This window comes from Lutjanus erythropterus, chromosome 10 (assembly GCF_056507025.1).
Source record: "Lutjanus erythropterus isolate fLutEry1 chromosome 10, fLutEry1.hap2, whole genome shotgun sequence".
NCBI classification, from domain to species: domain Eukaryota; kingdom Metazoa; phylum Chordata; class Actinopteri; order Lutjaniformes; family Lutjanidae; genus Lutjanus; species Lutjanus erythropterus.
In genome coordinates, this window is record NC_139326.1 from 32,844,053 (window position 1) to 32,866,326 (window position 22,274).

Genomic DNA, 22,274 nt, shown 5'->3' on the forward strand with positions numbered 1-22,274 from the left:
TGAATCTGAAGAAACAGAAGACTTAATAGATGATGAAATAAAATATAAGTGATATGTTTGAGTGACTAAATGATATTCTGTGTTTTGTGGCATTTCATTGACGAGTTATTTCCTTACATAATTACACCACTAAGTAGGCTACTAACCATATTAAAACAATTTCAAGTAGCCTAATAATAGGAACACGTTCCTTATTTAGTAATTTCATATAAATCATAAAAAAATAAAAAAAAAATCCCAAAATTTCCTCCAATGCTGTGCGAGTGGTGATGGGGCGGAGACACTTGCCATGACCGACAGCATCCAGCTCTGTTGTGGATGAGAGGGATAGGGGCTGCTCTGCCTTCCATACAACACAACGTCGCAGTTACTAATTAGTAATAATTAACGATAGTCGCTTCGAGTGCAAAAAATAACTTTTGAATCAGTTGGGATACTTCGCTTTTTTTGTGGTGCGTGCCTGAAGGGACGCAGGAGCAGCAACCTGACAACTACAATCAGATATTTGTTAGGCTGTAACAGTGTAGTATAGTGTATCCCTGCAGCAGCAGCAGCAGCCAAGTTACATTCATAACAACGTTATTCAGCTGAAGCTCGGACTACTGCACACCACACCGGAGAGTTCAACCTTCGCCTTCAACAACAAGGAGGAACAGGAGAAACTGAGGTAATTATTATCGATACGGGTCTCTGCTTTCTCGCGTAAATCCATGTGGTGATTATCTGGCAACGCCAAGTTTTAGCCTGTGCCATTACAACTCAGGGGGAGGGTGTGACAACAGTGTAACAGCCTAATAATAATGCAATAACAATGCAAAGTGACATAGGAAAAGCTGAAAATAAACCGTCGGTGTCCTCACGGGTGAGTGAGCAGGTGCTCTGATGAGGCATATTGATTAGGCTGCACGGACCCGGTGCGTTGGGAAATATTTATCACGCTTTTTTTGTCAGATAGTCGGCGTTTTAAACGTGGTACGGCAGAGGGAACTAAATATTATGCTTCTGAATTGCTTATTCTATCAAATATGCTGCCAAAAAGGGAATATAATGTGTGTATTTTTGTGTTGTTGTGAGCGCTAATGGATGCGGTCAACGGCGGCGAGCGCGAGTCGTCCCGACCTGTCAATCATCTCATCCCTACTAGTCCATTGTTTTGCCCCTCCTGTTTGTGAGTGAGTTACCATGGAGAGTCTTCCGGTTTTTCTCCTCTAATTACCGTATTTGGAGAAGGGGCGGCTGTCAGTGGCTGGCCTGGACTGATGGTGTTGTCGGGTTAATATTCGTGTCCCATGTGAGCATGAATGCAGAATGACTGAACGCTTCAAAACAACGACCTGAGCTCAGGCCATTACAGCCGCAAATGAAGTTCTCAGTAGATTTTGATTGGTCCTGGTCAGCTTTTTCTCACCCCGCTGGCACAAATGGCTTCAGGATGAGGTTGGATGGCAATTATAACAATTAACTGTGAGCATGTGCAATTCATTTGTATTTGCTTATTATTGAGTTTGAGTGTCCTCCATCAGTGATGTAGTGGTGCTTGGAGAAGTGTATATACTCTTAATTTAGGCCCCTGTGTTTTTAAAGCGGCTGTTCAGAAAAGCATAAACAGCCCTGGCCCTATCTTAGGCTGATTTAAAGTGCAAGTGGAAAGTGCAATGATTTTAATTTATTCAAGGTGTGTCCAAATCCACCTTTGCCGTCTTGGCGCAGGGGTATCCTGTCCTCTCACATGCACACTGCAGGATACACCTATCAGCTGCGTACAAGTACCTTGATTAATTCACAGGCGAGTTTAGGCTGAGCATGCAATAAACCTAAGAGAAAGTCGGCTCTCATCACCTTTAAGAAGCAGGTGTGCCAGGAGCACAAGTGGTGGCAGCATGACCGCAGACTTACCAGGAAACAAAGAGAAAATATTTTTAAAGCAAGGAGACAGGTCTCCTGGTTTGAGGAGTTAAAGCTTCATGAAAATCACTTATTTAGCATTCACGCCTGCAAAAAGGAATCAAATACCTGAACCGTCATGCAGATGTGGAATTGGTTCTGTTTTAAACTAAAACACCTTAAATGATATTTTATAATTCATCATTATCATCATCATTATTACACAGCCCCACTGACTGAAGCTCCTGAAGAAGGAGCCGGTGGGCAGTAATGGGGGAGATGAGGGATGAGCGGAGGGGAGGAGAGCCTGGCGGCGAAGCTGCACTTCAGTCCAACTGAACACCCACCTGAGCCGGATTGAGGTGCAGCTTCAACCTGTACACAAAATTATGTACAGGTTATCCACCCAGCGTCAGGCTCTGACAGAAGAACAAATGCCATTTTTCCCTGGGTTGAGCTGGTCTCGTGGTCAGATATAATGATATAAGATCATAATTATTCAAACATTGTTTTTCTGGATCCCAATAAACATGCAGACACAATCACTACAGCTGCTCCAGCTGTCATGCTGAATGATCTGTTGAAGACGATCTGACAGCTATGATCCTGTCCTGTGTGCACATTGCAGGTCTATTGAGATTCATTGGGCTTTCTAATTCTAATAATAATTCCTGATGCCATATTAGTGAGAATAATTTTACACACACACAGGCATGTGCGGCTTAACATAAATTAAAGTTGCTTTTTGATTGTGGAGATGTGTGTTTGCCTCAGCCAAGCGTGAGACACATACACCTGCACAAACTAATATTTACACTTTATTGCTGATAGAAAATATGTTCACAGGACACTTGGGTTACTTTGGGAAAAGACTGAACATAAATGAAGATGTTTTGTGATTGTGGAGATGTGTGTGTGTGTGTGTGTGTGTGTGTGTTTTGGCTAAACGCACCAGATGCCATCTTGTGCAGACAGACTGATTGTGCCACAAGCTTTGCGCTTTGACCAGGTTTTAGCCGGTCTAGGCGCAAGTGGTTTTTACTCCAGTTTGCTGAGCACAAGATAGCAAATGCAACTTTGCCTTCATTTTTAGACCTCCCAGCCATGGCCACACAAACCAGGCAAGTTCATTTGATATCTGATTTCAACAGATGGTGTAGGCCAGACTCTGCCATCATTATAAAACAAATAAACTAATATCATATTACTATTACTTTAACAGATATTGTGATTGCAATATGATTCACAATAAGTGAGACTGATCCTTTATGCATTACCATTTTCATTTTCACTACAAGTAAATAAATAAGTAAATAAATAAATAAATAAATGAATGAATGAATAAATAAAACTGTGTAGCCCTGATTAACATTATTTGCCAAGGGCCAGTTTGCAAATTGCTGGTCCTACACCGGCTTAACCTATAAGATATAAGATATATTCAAGATAAGACAACCACGATTAGTCAGTATTCACCAGGTGATATTTGTTTTCCTTGTATGGTGAAATAAAGGCATGAGTCGGCCATTTGAGGGAGGATGAGGGAGGATGTATCCCCCTTGTTAGCAAAATGCCCAAAATGCATTCCCTTTGTTAACCTGTCAATCCCTCACTCCATCCCCAAGTAGCAGAGAGAGAGAGCAGGGATAGAGAGGTTGTTTAGTTGAATAAGTTAGTCTTGTCTGCCTCCTTGATTCTTTATCTGACTGATTCTATATGCAAGTTAGAATCTACGGCCCCAACCATGGCTCGGCAGTGTAACTGTGCTGTGTATTGATGAATCCATGGAACTGTCTGTGGTGCTGAAATAGCAGACAAATCTGTAATTTAAGTTTTTTTTCTCTTAGTCCTGTTCTTCAGGTCAGTTTTGTCTTGGATCTAGAATACCAAAGACTCATTAAGTTGGTTCGCTAGGGGCGGGTGAATGAACAAACAGAGTTATGTAAAAGAACCAGTCTTCTCAGGCTCTCATCAGGTCATCCCAGCTGTTAAAAATGAACAAATTGCCTACTGGAAGGAATGACCCGGCCCTCTCTACCTCTGATTAGCTTACCCTGATAGTCTTGCCCTAATCCTACCCAAACATCACTCCTCATGAGTCAGGAAACCCGATGAAGGGCATATTGGTACATACATTAGTGTTTGCTTTGGTCAGTGCATACAGCAGATTTTCTGCCACTGGGTGTTGTATATGGAATTAAAAGGTTTATTAGTCAGTGGCATAGCATAACTGTGTGTGTATGTGGATGGTGTTGTGATGTATGGAACAAACAGCAAAGCAAAACTAGAAAAAAGGGTTCCAAGTACAGGAAAAGAGACAGATCCACACTGATCACTGGGGGCTATATGGTAGTGAATACTCATCGCTGTGGCCAGGTGCTCAAAATTTCACCAGCCAACTCTCTCAAGGTCCTTCACAATATATATGCATATGGAAAGTAGTAATTTAATGAGGGAAATCATCATTGAAAAAAAAACTTTTGATCAGTTCTGTCTCGTGTGGCAGGCCTACGTGTATGTGTAAATGAGCTCATACCCGTTGTATTTGCACAGGTCTCCTCAGATGCTTCTATGTCAGCACATCTTCACTTTCACAGAATGCATTTAGGGCTCATTGGCAATCAGGAAGAAGCTCATTTAGAATGCAAAATATTTGCAAACCAAACACAGAGCAGTCTCTGGACAGGACGAGAATTTCCACACCACCTGTGACGGTGCTGAAAACTAAAAAATGCTCCGTAACCAGGGGTAAACAAGAAGACTCCCCATGAATGCTAATGTTCAAAAATCCAGTTTCATCTGTTTTCATCTGCTTAAGTTGTCACACGCTTTCCTGTATGCCAACAAAATATAACAACTTTGTCATGTCCTCTATTATATATTCTGTTTCCCCTGAAGCAAAACACCCCACAGTTGTTAAAATTCACTACCATAATCATCAGTTAACAAGCTAATTAATGAACAACATTATCAGGGAGAGTTTAAAAATTATATATCTTCTTTACCCAGCAGATCTGACCCCGGCTGTCTTGTTGAGATAGACTTTGTTTTTTATCTATGGAGATAATTCTTATATCACGATTTGAAGATCTTAAAGGTTAAAGTGTCATTTTTTAATGGTCTTGACAAGACCTGAGGTCAGGTTTAATCTCAAGAGCAGCTCATGCTCTAATGCACTAATTTATTAGGAAGTATGATGCCTGAAGAAGATGTAGTATTCCTAACTGTCAGCCCTGCAGCATGTTGGCAATTTGGATATAAATGTTGAAGCTGGTTACTGTCAGATCCTGTCCTTGTCTCAAGTCTGCAGGAACTAACTTGCCATGGCACTATCTGAATATGAACCGTTGGTCTGAAACTCAGGCTTTCTCTCTGTCTATCTATCTTCTACAGCCTAATTCCCAAAAAGCTGGGGCACTGTGCAAAACATAAATAAAAACAGAATGCAGTGATTTGCAAAACCCTTTCAAACTATATTCAATTAAATACAGTACAAAGACAAGTTAATTAATGTTCAAACTGATTAACTGCAAATATACACTCCTTCTGAATTTGATGTCTGCAACACATTCCAAAAAATTTGGATGGGAACGTGCTTGCCACTGTGATACATTAACTTTTTTTTTTTAAACAACACCCAGTAAGCGTTTTTAAACTGGGGACATTAATTGTGGAAGCGAAATTCTTGCTTGATATATGATTTCAGGTGCTCAACAGTACCATATTTTGTCCATCATAATTTTCCATGGGAGACAGATCTGAGCTACAGGCAGTCTAGTAAATGAACTCTTCTTCTGTGAAGCCACACTGTGTCTTGGCATTGTCTTGCTGAAATAAGCAGGGACGTCTGAAAAAGATGTTGTCTGAATGGCAGCATATGTTGCTCTAAAACCTGTCTGTGCCTTTCTGCATTAATGAAGCCTTCACGAGTGTGACAGTTAGCCATACCATTGGCATGGATGGTTCTTCTCCTCTTTAGCCCAGACATGATAGCCATGATTCCAAAAACAATTTGAATTCTGGACACTTTCTTTTCACACATTGATGAGCTCGGACCTCAGAGAAGTCAGCATTTCTGGATGTTGTTGATATATGGATTTCTTTTTGCATGGTAGAGTCTCAACTTGCATTTGTAGACGCAGCAACAAACTGTGATTACTGACAACAGTGTTCTGAAGTGTTCCAGAGACCATGGAGTATCTTTTGTATGTGTGTATTTTTCATGCAGTACTACCTGAGGGATGAAAGGTCATGCACATTCAATTTTGGTTTTCAGCCTTGCCACTTAGATTTCTTTGGATTCTCTGAATCTTTTAATGAAATTATAGATTGTGCATGGTGAAATCCCTAAATTTCTTGCAGTTTTGAGTTTAGAAATGCTGCTCTTAAACTGTTGGACTATTTGCCCACAGACTTTTTTACAAAGTGGTGAACCTCCACCCACCCCATCCATCCTTGTGAACAACAGAGTCTTTTGAGGCTGCACCTTTAATATTTAATCATGATACTGTCAGTTAACCTGTTTACCTGTTTACTTGAATGTTCTTTTTTAGTATTCCACAACCTCTCCGGTCTTTTGTTACCCATCACAACTTTTTTCTAAACATGTTGCAGGCATCAAATTCAGAATAAGTGTATAGAAAACAATTAAGTGTATCAGTGAACATCAAATATCTTGTCTCTGTATTGTGTTCAATTGAATACAAGTTGAAAACAAATCAAATTAATTCTGCATTGCATTCAAAGTTCCAACTTTTTTGGAATAGGTGTGGTATATCTCTTACACTGTTCAGGATTGTAGGAGGCTGAATGCTTGCCCTGCATACACTGGGCTAAATGGCTACACCTTGGACAGGTGGCGATAATCATATCTCAGTACTCCTGCAGCAATGAAACTAATAGTCATGAAACAAGGATGAGATGCCGCTAAACCAGCTGTGTCACCATACCTTTTCAGCAATATTTTAGTCAGAAACTGTTTTATGTGCTTTTATGCAGTCATTACAAATACATTTGTATACATTTTAATGTGGGATGATTAGGAACGTTCTTTAAAATGAACCATTCTGCTCCCAGGACAGATGGAGGAGTTTTCTGCTACCACAGGTGTTTAGTTCTGTGTGATGGCTTTGTAGTGCAGGTAAAAGACAATGATACACACAGTGTCTGCTCCATGAGGGCTGCGGTTACTGACCTGTGTGTAACTGAAATGTTTCCTTGACTGTATCAGAGCGACATGTGAACCACGTTGGCAAGAAAAAAAATACCAAGAAGGTTGTGCTTTGAGGGCTATGAAGGTATTGGATTTTTCACCGTCACGTGTCCTGAAGGATTGTATCAGTTTTTCTGTGACAAAACAGCCGGTAGCCAGTATATTGTATTGTTATTTAAATCAAAAGTCCTTGTGACACTTGAAAAAGACCAGCAGTAAACAGAGGAAAAAGAAGTCTCCATGCATTAATTGGTTTTGCAACACGCTGCAATAGCAGTTGCAATGCATTGCAATAGACCATGGCTATTTTAAGGCAAAAACATCCTCAGTTTTAGAATATCCAAACAATGAGTATTCCTAACAGAGTCTCCTCAGGCTGGATCATATCATGTAATAATGCAAAATCTTCAAGACAGTGGGACTCATAGAATGATAAATCAAGCATTTGTTACCACATTTAAATCAAGAAATTAATAATAATTCACATGTTTTTTTTTTTTTTATCATATTATCTTTTTTCATACTGTCTGAACAATAAGACTGGCTGATACTTCAGATGGATAATTTCCAGATGCTAATTTACCACACCAACCATGTAAGCCTATATAACACAGTGAAACATCCTCCCAACTCCTTTGGCTGTTTTGTTTTCTTTCTATTTTTTTTTTTTTTACCACAGCATTTGATACTTGACTAAGACAGCTCTTTTAATCACGCCATAAAGCACCAACAGTAAAAACAGGGGAATGTTCTCTCGACTTCAGTTGTCAGGGAGACTATTAATTGCACTCATATATTTTTTCTTTGTCATTTTTGAAATTGGCTGGAATACTTTTCTCCATAAGTTAAGGTTGTTAAAGCCTCAATTCTAAGGCATTATCGTCTTTCAATATGCAGTTACACAGGGACAGGGATAAAGGGACTTTAATTAAAAATAAACAAAGAACAAAGTAAGGTTGGTATTTTGAGATTCAGATTTCCAGTTACATAATGTAAGTAAATCACAACAGACATTTTGACTCATCGTAGGAAATGCACAGACAGGGAGTTTGTGAAATTATCAGGAAATATAATATGTAGATTTGTGTATTCTCAATTTTTTTGTGACAGTCACCAGACTTTCAAATTAAGATATAAAAAGGCAAGAAAATCTGCGTAGGGAGGAGGCAAGGTTGGATGAGCAGGCCAGACACATTTATGAAGGAGACTGGGGTTTACTTCCTGTTCAAGACATATAGTCAATATCGATTTGATGATTTAGGAAGTAGTTATTTTAACCAAACCAACCATTCTTAAACTTTTGGTACCTAAACCCAAGACCTTTATTTTGAAAGTGTTCTATTTTTATAATTGCTAACTTGACCGTGGTATGAGGACGACAGTGGATAACACATTAGTACCATTATTAACAGTAGTTTTGTGCTGAGTGTCATGAAAAACATGGACAATTTGTGTCCATATACATTAATCTGAAAGATTAAACTTTGTGCCTCTTTCACAAACTGTTTGAGACTGTTAATTAGTACCATGAGCGATGCCTGACATGTAAGTATCAGTTGGTATGTTAGTCAACCAGCATGCACCAAAGTAAGCAGGAGCAGTTAAATTAAGTGCAACACCTGTGCTTTTCCTGTTATGGCATGTTCAATTATGCACCTGTTTCTAGTCTATAAAATACACAGCTGTATGTATTTATATATAAGAGTTTTGAATTTCAGTTAAATATCATACAAATAGACCCAGGTGTTTTCAATGATTGTAATTGATCAAACCTCTGCTCAGGTTAAAATCTGGGCAGAGAAATAGATAAACTAAAAAAGGCATCAAAAAGATGTCAGTCATGCACACAGTCCTCAGATGAGGCCTATAGACCTTTGACATGAAATAACAGGGTAAACACAGGTCTCACCGTTGTTACTAATTAAGGTCCTGTTCCATTTAGTGTAGCCTTTCCAGTGGGCCAATTTGCACAATTGCAGCACCCTGACTCAGTTTGAATTGAATGGAACAGAACCTTAATTATACCCTACCCAAATACCCTTTGCATATGCACATAAATATGTTACTGCTCTACATCGAGAGCCAATGTTAATGTTAATCATATTAGCCTTATACCGACCTCATTATCGTTTCACGGTCAGTGTAGCATTTCATTAGCGAGTGTGCATGGGAATTATAGAGCAGCAGCATCGCACTGGTATTGTGTTGTGCCAGTTAAATTACAGCAAAAATCATATGCTTCACACCCTTCAGTGCTCCATACATAAAGTGGAAGTTGTTTTCAAAATGCATCCAGTATTTCTTGCCAAGTAGAGTTGTAATTATCAGAAAAACTGTTTTAGAGCACATGAAGTGAAGTGATACTACCAGGTAGAGTTGCAGCGGTGTACGGTGTGTCATGCTATGAAAATCCATGGCTATCATGTAAATTTGCCCATCTATGGCATTTCATGTCTTTCAGGACATAATATATTGTGAAATTATAATTAAGTGTTTGCTTAACCAAAAAATGTTCTGTTTTCATTCCTTTAAGGGTCATTGTAACTAATAATAATAATAATAATAATAATAATGATGATGATTATGATGGTGTTCTAATAAAGTCCACTATGATACCATGAAACTGCGATATTTCCTGAGAAGGTTATCATACTGTGAAAATGTCATACTGTTGCAACTGTACTCACGTGTATTCCTGTGTTTTTAGTGCATATGGAGACTAAAGTGTTGTGATTCAGAGTTCTTGTGCTGTGTTGGATCATGTATGAACTGTGTTGTGAGCTGACTGAAGTGGTCTGTGATAGCGAGTGGTCAGGGGAAATCCAGTCCGGAGCCAGAGTCAATGGTCCTTTGTGGGACAGACACCTGCAGGGCTCTGCCTCCTGCTCCTGAGGTGATTAACATGCACCTCGCAACATCCCCGGCCTTCCCACTCCCCCACTCCCTCGGCCACCCATCCTGGCACTGCTCTGTTGTCTTGGCACCTGTTCTACATCACCCATCCTGCAAAGGCTATAACTCATGTCTTTGTTTGGGCTGGGCAAACACTGATTGCAGTGCTGTGTTAGAATTGTATTGATTGCTTCTGTCAAGGGGTTAAATTTAGAAGTTTTGCAAAAGGTAGGATGTGTGGCTTTGTTTTAGCAGGGGATTTAGAGATGATGTGTGCAAAATACTGAATTTTTAGCTTTTTTAAATATCAGTTTCAAAAAGTTTTTGTTTCTTCTTCTTGTGTGGAAGAAGAGTATGGTCCTAAGGCATGAGATGCATTACTTATTTTTCTGATACAAAATCATAAAAACAAATAAGCCCACTTTTTCAGTCAACTGAACTCCCTTTTGCTCAGAAAGGTAACTTCTGTGTAAAATGGTATAGGTAACATACATGGTATGAGTATGGAGTTTAATTCATCTTCAGTTGTTCACATTGCAAAGTAAAAAATGCCAATCTGTAAGAAAGCCACACAGAATTTGGAATGGATCAGTGGGGAAAATCTAACTTTTTCTTTAATCTTTTAGACATTTAGGTAACATTAGCATTTAAACATCAGCAAAGTGTGAAAAAAATATCTAATGCTAACATTAAATGGCAGCTAATACGCTATAAAAGATTAGCTTGATGTACACTGTGATATTGTGTTTGTCACCAAGGTTACAGTACCAAGAGCTTATTATCCTGAGCAGGAAGAAGCCTAGAAATACTGGATAAAAAAAAATCTTAATTCTTTTTTGAATAATATATATGTTTTCAAAGCAGATATTTTTAGGCACACATAATTTGCTAAACTCAAACACTGACATTAATCACACGAGAGGTCTATGTTTTCAGTTCTATTTCAGAGGATATCTTAGCAACTGTTTCATATTAAATTAAAAAAGTAAAATATTAGTAAGACATAAAATATGTTTATAATAAATTTTTAAAAAGTATAAAATATTATAAAAATATTATTAAATATAATATAAAATATAAATGTTAGGCTCTTGAACTAACATCGCTAACATTGCCTGCCCTTTTCCTAATAGTACCTGACTCTATTTATTTAGATTAATTTAGCATAGTTTTTCTTTCACACCTAAAACACTACAAGACAGAATATTTGTCTGATTTGTAACTGAGAAACAACGTTGTTATGCTATGTCATGCTAGTGAGAGTCATGTTCACTCCAGCTGGTCTCTCTTGAAGGGCTTTGGTTTAGGTGACGTTGGTTCATATTGTGCCATTATTATGATGATCGTCCCATAATTTTTACATTGTACTTTTTCTACTTTCCTTCTCTTTTCATTATAACAGAAATACAATAAAAGCCGAGCCATAAATCTGAAGTATCTGTGTAGTACAGACAGCTAGCTACGTAGCAGTGAATAAATCCCATTCTTCTCAACTCTATCCTGTACTATAGCACTCTGATATTTTTGTTCTGTCTTCTTTTTTTTCTGTACTGTTTTTATTTGACCTGAAAACTCAAATATTCATTTCCTGCTGAGTGAGTGTGGGTACAGCTGGGAGACTCACTATTATAAGACTGATACCAACGTGTGAAACTTGGATTTGAATTGTTCGGTGCAATGCCCTGTGATGTGGTCAGAATGTATTTTCTTGCTCTTAAACTTTGTTAATACCAATGGTGATATTTTCAGCCTATAGTTGTTTATTATTATTCTGAGTCATATTCTCTAAGGTTCATTTTTTTTCTCAGCCTGATGCTTTGTTATAACCTTAAATGCTGGGGTCAGTGCAGGCAGCTCTCTGCTGCCAGATATACGATGACGCTTGTGTCAAAATTGGTTTTAAATTAGATTTTCGTGGCATCATCTCTGTACCCAATTGTCAGGACCTCGGGTGGCATTGTTATTAGAACATCAGCTGGCCTGTGCTTTGGAACATGCTGACTCGCTGATAATCCACTCCCCGTTCTTACGCCCTCCCTGTGTCATGGTGCTCTGCATTAACATAGAGCGCTGATTGAATTCTTCTCCCGAATATTCCTGAAACCTCTCTGTCCCCCTCTCCGCTCTCTTCACCTCCTCCATTGTATTGTTAGAGCAGTATACTTTATTTATTTTATTTTAGATTTATTTTATTTTATTTTCCCTTTATTTTGTTTTCCCTGAAGCATGCACCAGTGTAAGGTAATATCATTTCTATCTTATAGGGCTGGATGATACACTTATCTTTTCTCTTCGATACTGTCACAATACTTTGGTGGCAATTCAATATGCATTGCTATTCTCAAGTATTGCAGTTTGATAGTATGATTTACTGTTTTGTGAATTGATTTTTTTTTGTTTGCTTTTTTAACATTAGACAGGGTTCAACCCTAATGTTTTTTTTTATGTTTTATTTATTCAAGGTAATCAAATAATAAGAAAGACTGCAGTTAATATTCATGTTTAATCTTGGGCTGCATTGTCTATAAACTGTAAGAAAATAGTGAAAAATGTCCATCTCAGTTCAAAGTCCAAGGTGATGTTTTGTCTAAAACCCAAAGATATTCAGTTGAATATTATAACTATTCAATTTTGTAGAAAAGCTTGAACTCTCCATATTTGACAGACTGAAAACAACATTTTCTGCTGTTTCTCATGCAAAAATTACTTCAATAATTTAATGATTATGACTTGCCCACTTTAGCAAATTAGTTTATCACTTATATCACTTTTTTTCAGACCAAGTGCAAGTACAGGTACTTACATTTGGGTACTTGCCGATTCCGAGTACCAATACGAGTACTTAATAATGCCATTAAAGTTCTTACAATAACTTTTAAAACATGTTTATTTTAATTAGATTGTCACTTTCTAAATGTAACAAATCATCGTTGCTGTTTCGTGCTACAAGTGTAACCATAGTTACTATACACATTAGGTTATTTGTAGTAAGATTCTTTACTGATTTTGTGTTTCTTATTAAGCTGTGCAGTCTACTGTGTATATTTCAGTATAATAATTTCACAACATTATTATGAACTTGCAGAATTAAGTTTACTAATATAAATGGTGTTATATATGATAATTATTTAATTATAATTTACAGCATTTTACCTAGTATTTTAATTTCTAAAATTCTAAAAATCTAATTTTAATTTTTGTAGTATTTAAGTTTCTTCTTCATGTCCCTCTTGTCTAAGAGCTTATTAGTTCCCACCTGCCATTGTTTGGGGGGACAGGTATGAGTGTGGTGCCATGTGTGCAACAGTTTTGTTGACCCTGCTGTGAACCCCAAAAAGTGAAGTTGAGTGTACTGTGCTGTCAGGCCGTTTTGGTGAAGAATACCTACACAAAGAGAAGTTATAGCAGCTTATTATGAAGAAAGGGGCAACAAGGTTTTTTCTTCATCTTCGGATTAATTTGCAGAGGTATCAACTAGTTTACACCCGCCAGGACATATTGGACAGCAGTTGGCTGCAGTCTACAGGTGCACTCTGTGCATTTATTTCAGTTTTTACATGGACGTACATGGAATTTTACGGACAGTTACCAAAGTCGCTGCGGTCACTAGTGGATGATGTCGAGGACAGCGAGTCCCTCTGATGATGGCGGCGCTTCCATCAGCAAATGCCTTGAACTCTGCATCGTTGCGGTTCTTTAGATGTTTACTTGTATCGAGCAGCTACTTTTCGTGATGTAGCATAGGGTGTGGGGTATCGGAGTAGTTTTTTGAGTATGAGTACGTGAGGACAGTATCGGATCGATACCGATGCTGGTATCGGTATCGGTGCATCCCTATATACATATATAATTGATTCAGGAATTTAAAAAAATCAAATCCCAATCTGTTGGTTTCCACTCAAGACAGTGTCCAAACAGAACCGTCTGTCTGTCCGTCCAGACTCTGCACCCACCACTACGCCCCCCTCCTCCACTCCTAGACTTGGGTCTTGAGGATTAACCCCGGCCTCTACATACTAGCCTGCCTTGATTATGTCCAGGGATAAGAGCTGCTTAATTGTAATCACTGGAGCTGTCCTGAGCAGCGTCAACACAGGAGCTCGGATCAGCTCAGGCCATGCACTGGTGATACTAGAGTGTGGAAAAACAACATTTCACTACCTGCTCAAAAACTCCCAAGATGACCACATTTTCTCACTGGCTGACTATATATGCAAAAGAAGTTATGTTTTAAATACCATTTCTCTGTTTGTTTTCACTTAGCACAAAACTTCTTGCCATATCTGAATGAAAGTCATCAAGCACACTTTTAATTATAGATGCTGAACTATGGTGTGTAGAAGCAAAGCAATAACTCAGCATGAATCTTACCATTTAGGCACGGCATGGCCTTTTTAATATAAAGTGGTATAATTTTAAAATGTATTTAGCAATTATAACCAAACTTAGATGACACATCGACTCTAAGTGTGCCTGCAAGTTTATTGCATTTTGCCAAGGTGACGTGACAGCAACATGATAAATGCAAGTGAGTATGACTCACTTGACATTTTATAAACTTCGTCATTACTTATTAGGCTATGACTCTGAATTTCAGCTTGGTGTTGAAAGCTCTAACAAGCTGAAAACATTGAGATTTACTGTGGCATCTGCTCCCTTTGGTCAGCTGATATCTTAATGACCAAATAAACTTTTGAATTCATTGACATATTTTATATTTGCAAATCTTCAGAATACTTATTTCCCTGCGGCCTTTCTCACCAGTAATTTGTGGCTTTGTTCCTATTTGACGTTTGCACCGGAGCTTGAAAGTGTGAAATGAAGTTGGCACATTATTAGATGGTTCAAGGGGGGATAAGGCTCCTGAACAGTAGCTGTAATTTGTTTGCTTTAGGAGGTAATTGCTCCACAAAGAAATGTTGGGGGAACTTGATGAGATAGTACAACACTTAACTATTTCTGTGCAGCATGAGAGAATTTATGTAAACTGGGGTCAGCTGGCCAAGGTCTTTACCTTCCCCCGCCATCTGGCAAACAGTGCACTGAAGTCTTATGGCTTTCCTTTGGGTTTTGAGGCGAGGATTTGACAATGCCTGCTAAAGATCCCTGTTAGATCAATTACACCTGCTGGGAGCTATCAGTACAGGATGCTGATCTTTTGTCTTACCATCAGCTTGCTTTTTTGATCGTGTAAAAGTTTTTTGGACATTCATACCCTCTGCCTGAGGATCCCACGTTGTTTTCCCCTAATCTGGATGAGGTTACTGTTTCTGTTTACTGCTGAAATGTGAGGGTTTTTGAATCACTCTGTCTCAAGCGTCTTGATGGACTTTGGCAAAGTTGTACTTTGGGGATTTTCTTGGATAGAATCTCTATGCTCAGTTGTAGAGTGGAGAGCATCCATTTTGGCTATCTCTGGTTTTTCTACTGGCTTCATTTAACCCAGATAAGCAGCAAAAAGTGAATCATGGGTAGGTGGTCTTTGGTGAAATGCTGTGTGGGAAAACCCTGTCCTCTTGAACTTTCTACTGAGCGCAGGCCCAGGCCTCTGGAGAGTACAGCTTGATGTCTGTTGCACTGAAAAGGACATCTTTATGCCAAAAAGCCCTCCAATGAAGATTTTCAGAGGAACAAGTAAATTGAGAAAACTCTCATATTAAAGGCAGTCTAGCGGAACAGGTTGGCCATCTGGCATTTTAGTCGTGTCAGAGCTGAGGTCAAATCTCAGGCGACCTGTCCTTGGTGCACTACGCCATCAGAGCCAATTACGGCCCTCCTAGAATCCCCCTCCAATGCACTTTGTCCCATTTTTTTCCTCTACAGCAGCCATTCCTAAACTTAATAATGCCAGGGCCCAACACTAATTGTACTAATGACAGGATATAAGATACGTTCTCTCAACTTTTGAAAACTTCCTCTTAGATATTTTATGGCAATTTCAAACATATAAAATTGGAAATTAATTTTTTGTACATCTCAACACCCATTGGAGGGCTTTCACGGCCCACCACTTGGTGGTTAGAATGAGTATAGAGTTATCACCAACTCTATATAAAAGTTTTTTGCTCATAGTTAGCTGAGAAGATTGATATCATTCTCATGTCTGTCTGGTAAATATGAAGCTACAGCCAGCAGCCCGTGATATTAGCAAAAACTTTCAAAACAGCTAGCCTGTCCTATTCAGATGTTAAAAACGCACCTCTAAAGCTCACTGTTTAACTAACTAACTATTTTAATACAATTTCTTGTTTGTTTAATTTGTATGAAAACCAAAGTGTAAAAAGAACAAGTTGTGGAGAACCAACAACATCATTCCTCTTTTACTTTCCCATATTTACAGCTGTGGGCAGAAGAGTTCTCTGTGCTGTTATTGGTCATCACACACATTGTGGAGAATTGGGCAAAAGGAAATTCTGACAAGGGAGCCTGTTTGTTGGGATGTCATTAGGCATTCCAGATGTGGAGATGGTTGTCATCCACTATGGGATAAAATGATCAACAGCTGTATTTGTTCCTGACACGAGGTCAGGCTATTATCAGCCTGATATTGTCTTGTCTGAACCCAGCAGAAGTCGTTTGTTTACATAATCGTTTCACTCTAATCTAATTTGAATGAAAATTGGAAAGCCACCTAACCTTCTCCCCTGGTTGCATTTTATTGAGCTCTTAAGATGAACATTACAAATATTGTTGTCACTTGCAAAATGTACAGGCACACAGTCCACTGACAACATTTCTGAAACTGTACTTGGAAGGACACAGAGAAGCAGCCAGCAACAGTTTTAGTCTATGCTTGTAAATGTATGCAGATATGTGTGAACCTCATTAGAGATTTAGATCCTGAAATTCTTTCCTCTGACTCCATTAATGTTTGCACTCCTGCTGCGCTGAGCTAAACTCTTTAGTTGTGAGCATTCACAGGAGGTGTAATTGAGATTTGGAAGGTAAGAATGGGAACACATTAATCAATGTGGGGGATTTAACGGAAAAATCATAGCACAAATACTCAGAGCAATTACAGCTTTAAGGGAATAATGAAATCAGTGTTTCAGAATTTCTATTTGAAGCAAGTAGTGAGTAATGTCTTATTTTTAATGAGCTACAAATACAGCAATTAAATAGACCATTGTTTTCCCGGTAATAACCTAAATGTCCATCATTTCCTGAAACAAAAATTCTTTTGAATTCAAGTCTTAATAATGACTGTAATTTCTCTACCTACACAATATGAAAACAGTAATTTTACACTCTTTTGAAAGTTGCTGCATTGCATGAAATGCAAAAGCACCCAACTTAAAGGAACAGTTTTAGGAAACACAGAAATTAGTTTTCTGGCTAAGAGTTAGATGAGAAAGTTAATACTCTCATATCTGTTCATTAAATTGACACTACAACCAGCAGCCCATTAGCTTAACTTACCTTGGCATAAAGACTAAAGGGAGAAACAGCTAACCTGGTTCTGTCTTAAGGTTTTTAGACATTATAATGTGGATATATTACATTTTATAGCTGGAAAGGTTACTAAAGCATATTGGATCTTGTTTGTTTTGTTTGTAAGAGTGTAAAAATAACAGGTGGTTAGGGTTATGTGCTGAACTATTTCTTTTATTCTCACATTGAAGATTTCAGCAGGTCACTGAGGCTGAGGGAACTAGCAAGGGAAGTACAAAAAAGTAAAATTAGAGTATGTGCAGGAGCAAATTTAAAAACTTAATTATATCACCCCTTTACATTAATTGAGAAATCAGACATGAGCAATACTTTAATTCTTGCATTAAACAAGAGAAACAATAGACATTCTGAGTGTCCATTTTCATATTTGTCTCTGTGGCCAAGCAGCAATGTGACAGCTAATTTATGCGGAGGTCATGCGAGATGGCCTCATGAAGAGGCTGTCAAATAAAGACAGGAAAATGTTTTTCTCCCCCTACTTAAGAGCTGGCAGCAAATATAAAGGGACACTGTCAGAACATGAATGTGGCGGAGAAGATGCCAGCGTATTCATCAATGCCGGGCTTTATGTGTGGGAGGGTTTTTGATGTGCAGGGCTCGCGCTGCAGCGGTCCTCTGTGGAGGGTGAAAGCCAGAAGCTTTGCCCAGCTGGGACTGAGCGATGGTGGATGCAAGCTGTCTTTCCTGCCTCCTACGGCAGAAAGTTCTCCTTGGACTAGAAGAGAAATGACTTGAGCGTGCAAAGTAGAAGTATAGCATCCCATTACAAGAGACTTTGGTGATTGGAAGTGACTCGTTTTGAGTTTGTGACAGTTTAATTGGGAACCTGCACTTAAGTGCTTTTTTGGGTGCTGGCTCATTAATAAAGCATGTTTTCCCTCTTCCTAACCCTCCCTCTATTTGAAGTGTAGGTTTCTGCGGAGCTCTGTGAACCATGGAGGAACACTGCAAATGAGGGTCTCTGTGCCACCCGTTGTTGTGGTTGTGATGAAATCAATCTTGGCTGCTGCAGAGTGTTGCAGCATAGAGGGCAGTGCTGCAGTGTAGATGAGGCTCCTTCAGCCATGGAAACAGATGTACTGCACTACCATACATGCTATACACACTAGGCTTGAGTGGTGTCAAGGTTTACCAGGGTATTCAGAACTCCCAAAGGTATGATTATCAGCACCATCATTGTGAATGAAGTTATCTCAAACAGAAGAACTGTTTTTATTGATGAAAAATTAAATATTAAAGGAGCAATATGAAGCAATTGCAAGAGCAAACATGAGAACAGCAGTCCAACTAGCAAGTGGGAGCCATAGACTGTAAATTAAATAGGTTGAAATCCTTTTTAATATCCGATCTATAGTTGAAGCAATCGTTTCCCCACGTCCCTTGCTCCCCAGACTGGAAGAAGCTCTGCAAGCTGCTGGAGCACCACAGAAGCACAGGACGCGTTATCATAAATTGACGATAACAAGCAAGGAAAAGTCCTCCACTGTAAGTTGATCAGCTTTTTGGAGCAGTCAGTTGTTTGTCAATGTAAAGCCAAGCCTGTTATCCTGAAAACAAAAGCTCACTGCTCTGAAAATACACACTCTGGAGTTGGAGTTAAGTGACTGCCTGCCTTACTGCCTGACAAACACCATTAACATTTTGCTCAACTGAGCAGTAACAAATACCTACTCTTTCTAAAAGATTGATGATTTCGTATTACTCATAAACAGACACTTACTCATTTGGCGAGCATTCAGCATTAATTTGAAGTCTAATTAACTTGAAACAGGCAAACTAAACTGTTTTCTGGCCCAGAACAAGGCCGACACTGCAGCTGTTGTGTTGATGTCAGAGAAGCGAGCATGTAAACTTGACATGTTTCCTTGATCTCTGACAACATATTATGGTCATTTTATGATTTATTACAGTAAATATATTACAGATTTCTCCTTTACATTTAATGAATCTATAAGGTAGCAACAAAAGCATTATTTTGAGGCAGAAAAGAAAAAAATGGCTGGTCATTCCTGCTCTACAGCCAAGGTCTCAAAGCTAGTTAATTAAATAAGACTGGATATGTAATCATGAAAGTATTGTCATATATAACTTAATTTTGAGATGACTTATCCCAACTACAAAAGTATGGAAGAAGGGTGCTTATTTCTGTGTATGGGTCATGAGTATTTAAACCCATAAAGACATATCTAAGTAGCCTAATTGCATATTAGCAACACAAGCTAGACAATGTCATGTATGCTCCAATGACAAGTTTTAACAATTTGTTTTTTTACTTAAATACCATCATATACCATGTACCCCAGTGGAAGGTATTAAAGTATGAAATAATCAGCCCGTCGTCACCAGAAAAGTGTGCATGTTGGTTGAAAGTGCTGGCAGCATATTCTGACTGGTACGTCCATTTATTGTTAGGTGGGGCCCCCTAGTGGGTGTAGTAAGTAAAACAGGAGAAGTACACAGATTGAGAAACTGCACTTGGAGATGGTGTGGTGGATGGACAACTCAAACAGACACAGGACTTTCACCCAGGACACCGAGGTTCAAGTCCTGTGTGGAACAAAAAATAAAGGCAAAGTTATTACATTTTTGAGTAACTTAAGATTTTGATAATTTTGTAATTTTGTTTTGTTGTAATCTTGTTATTATCACTTTAGTCACGTGACACACATAACCTAACTCAAGTAGTTACATAGTAGTGATGTAAACGACAATGTCACATGATACTGTCAGGATAATGTCATGTGAAATACCTAATGTAGTCAAGATCCAATGAGCCTGTCTCTCCACAGATAATAAATGTAATTTTGGAAATAACTGACAATCGACCTATTCTGGGTTTGAGGTATGAGGATGTCTTGGAAAAAATAGATGCTGCCCAAGCCTAATGCACACACACACACACACACACACACACACACACACACACACACACACACACACACACACACAAAAATACTAAAAATGTCACAAGTAAACACGTCATTGGACAAATCAAGCTTACTCAGCACTAGGACCTATGAACAGTAATTAGCCTAAATTCAATGGCTGATAATTCACAAGAAACAAGAAAAGCTTGGCTAAGGTTTTTTGTGTCCTACTTTGACAAGTGTGTTGAATAAATCCAACCACTTCACGTCCTCTGCTGTTTCCATGGTGTCCGCGATCATCATATTTGTGGGAAATACTGTAATCCTCTTATTCAGCTAGTATCCCCACTGCAAACTACAATTCATACAGGCCCTGGCTGATCTCCTGCTGTGTGAGCCTCTATTTGTGCCGAGGTGTTAGGCTTGCATTACCTCTGCTCTTCAAGCAAGTTCACTGAAGTCATCCTGCGGCAGCACTACCATAGAGCATCATGGGAGCCCCGCAGGCACCGCCATGGCATGAAATGATGTGGATCGATCTGCGCAAGCCAAATGTGCATCTCCTCCGCGCCTGTGTGGAAATCAGAGCCCCAGCAATTGAGCTGTTCCCGCAGACAGCCTCCTCTTCCATTTCAGCTGAGCTCTTTGGATAGTGCTGCAGGCCCGCAGGTGGGTGCTGTTGGATGGGTGATGGGTGTTCACTCAGCAGCTTGAAGCCAGGCGCACAGACCCAGCAGGAGGTCCCAGCTACTGAAGATCCATAGGGAAGGAAGGAATGAGGGAGAGAAGGAAAGAGGAAGGGAAAAGGCATGGAGAATAGAGAGAACACTTGGCATTACTGGAGCTCGGATTGATTTAATCAGAGTATTAGTTGGGGTTGTGTAGTGTGTCTGTGTGTAGTTTGTGTGTAGAGGTGGGAGAGCTGGCTCTGGGAGAAAAAGGTTCACTAATAATGATGAGAGAGGCAGTCAGCAGTCTCAGCCTTCATGGTAATCGAACCGTTAGCCTTGGCAGAGCTGGTGCTGTGATCTTTCTGCTCTAATGCAATGCAGTGGTTGTAGGTTTAACTATGAATGAACTCTAGTGTATATCGATTTGATATCTTGATAACAGCACCATATTTTTTGTGAGATTCAAGCAGGAAATCCCTTTTTACTAGACTGAGCTGTCATTAATTATTAAAGTCCAGTGAGGACAAGGAATAGTTTCAATTGCCATTTAGGATTGGTGCACCCATACAAGCAAAACATTAAGGTGCAAGACAAAAAATATCACTGCAGGGTACAAAGGAGAAAAAGTCTGCATACTGTGTTCAATTCCCATTTGAGCACTTGAGATATTCTGCACAGTCAGCAGTGTTGTAATCTATGACTTCCACTGATTACAACTTATTCAAAAACTTTCAAAAGAACACTTCTACCTTTCATTGTTCTAATATTGCCCCATTGTATCAGTTTGAAAGTACTGTTGACTTTTTTTTTTTTACAGTCTGTTTGATTATTTGACTGCTCATGACTCCCTGCTTGTTGGACGTTATTGTAGTGATGGTTTTCCCAGATCTCAGAAATGACTTTGGTGTTTACAATGCTATCATAAATATTGGCTAACACTACCAAAATGGGACTTGTGTTGAAATAAACCAAAATTATTCTTTAAGTTGTAGACTAGGGATGTTCCTAGCAACTAATTTCCTTTTCGATTAAACACAAAATTTAATCTAGACTATTTGACAAGTCTAACAGTAAGAAAACACTCAGAAAGCAGTTAAAACTGAACACAATTTATTAGTTGATCATGTCAAACGCCATTGGAAAAAATACTGTATAGTTTGCAAGCATTTTAAATTCTGGTGAAATGTGGCACTTTGCAACACTGCAATACGAACATTGAACATGTGACGTAAATTCCCTTTTCTCATGCAATCCTGTATTTGCATAATGTATAAGTACCTAAGGACAGAGAGGAAG

General features: G+C 38.9%; 1 protein-coding gene across 4 annotated transcripts in view; it reads left to right on the forward strand.

The window, feature by feature from the left end:
• Positions 1-309: 309 nt before the first annotated feature.
• The window catches only part of arvcfb (ARVCF delta catenin family member b), a 309,702-nt gene continuing 287,737 nt past the window's right edge, over positions 310-22,274 (forward strand). For 2 of the 4 annotated variants that reach the window (XM_084729087.1, XM_084729088.1), the window contains exon 1: positions 310-667. The gene's annotated coding sequence lies outside the window, so the exon portion shown is untranslated. The remainder of the gene's footprint in view (positions 668-22,274) is intronic. The other 2 variants (XM_084729089.1, XM_084729090.1) reach the window with 1 other exon arrangement.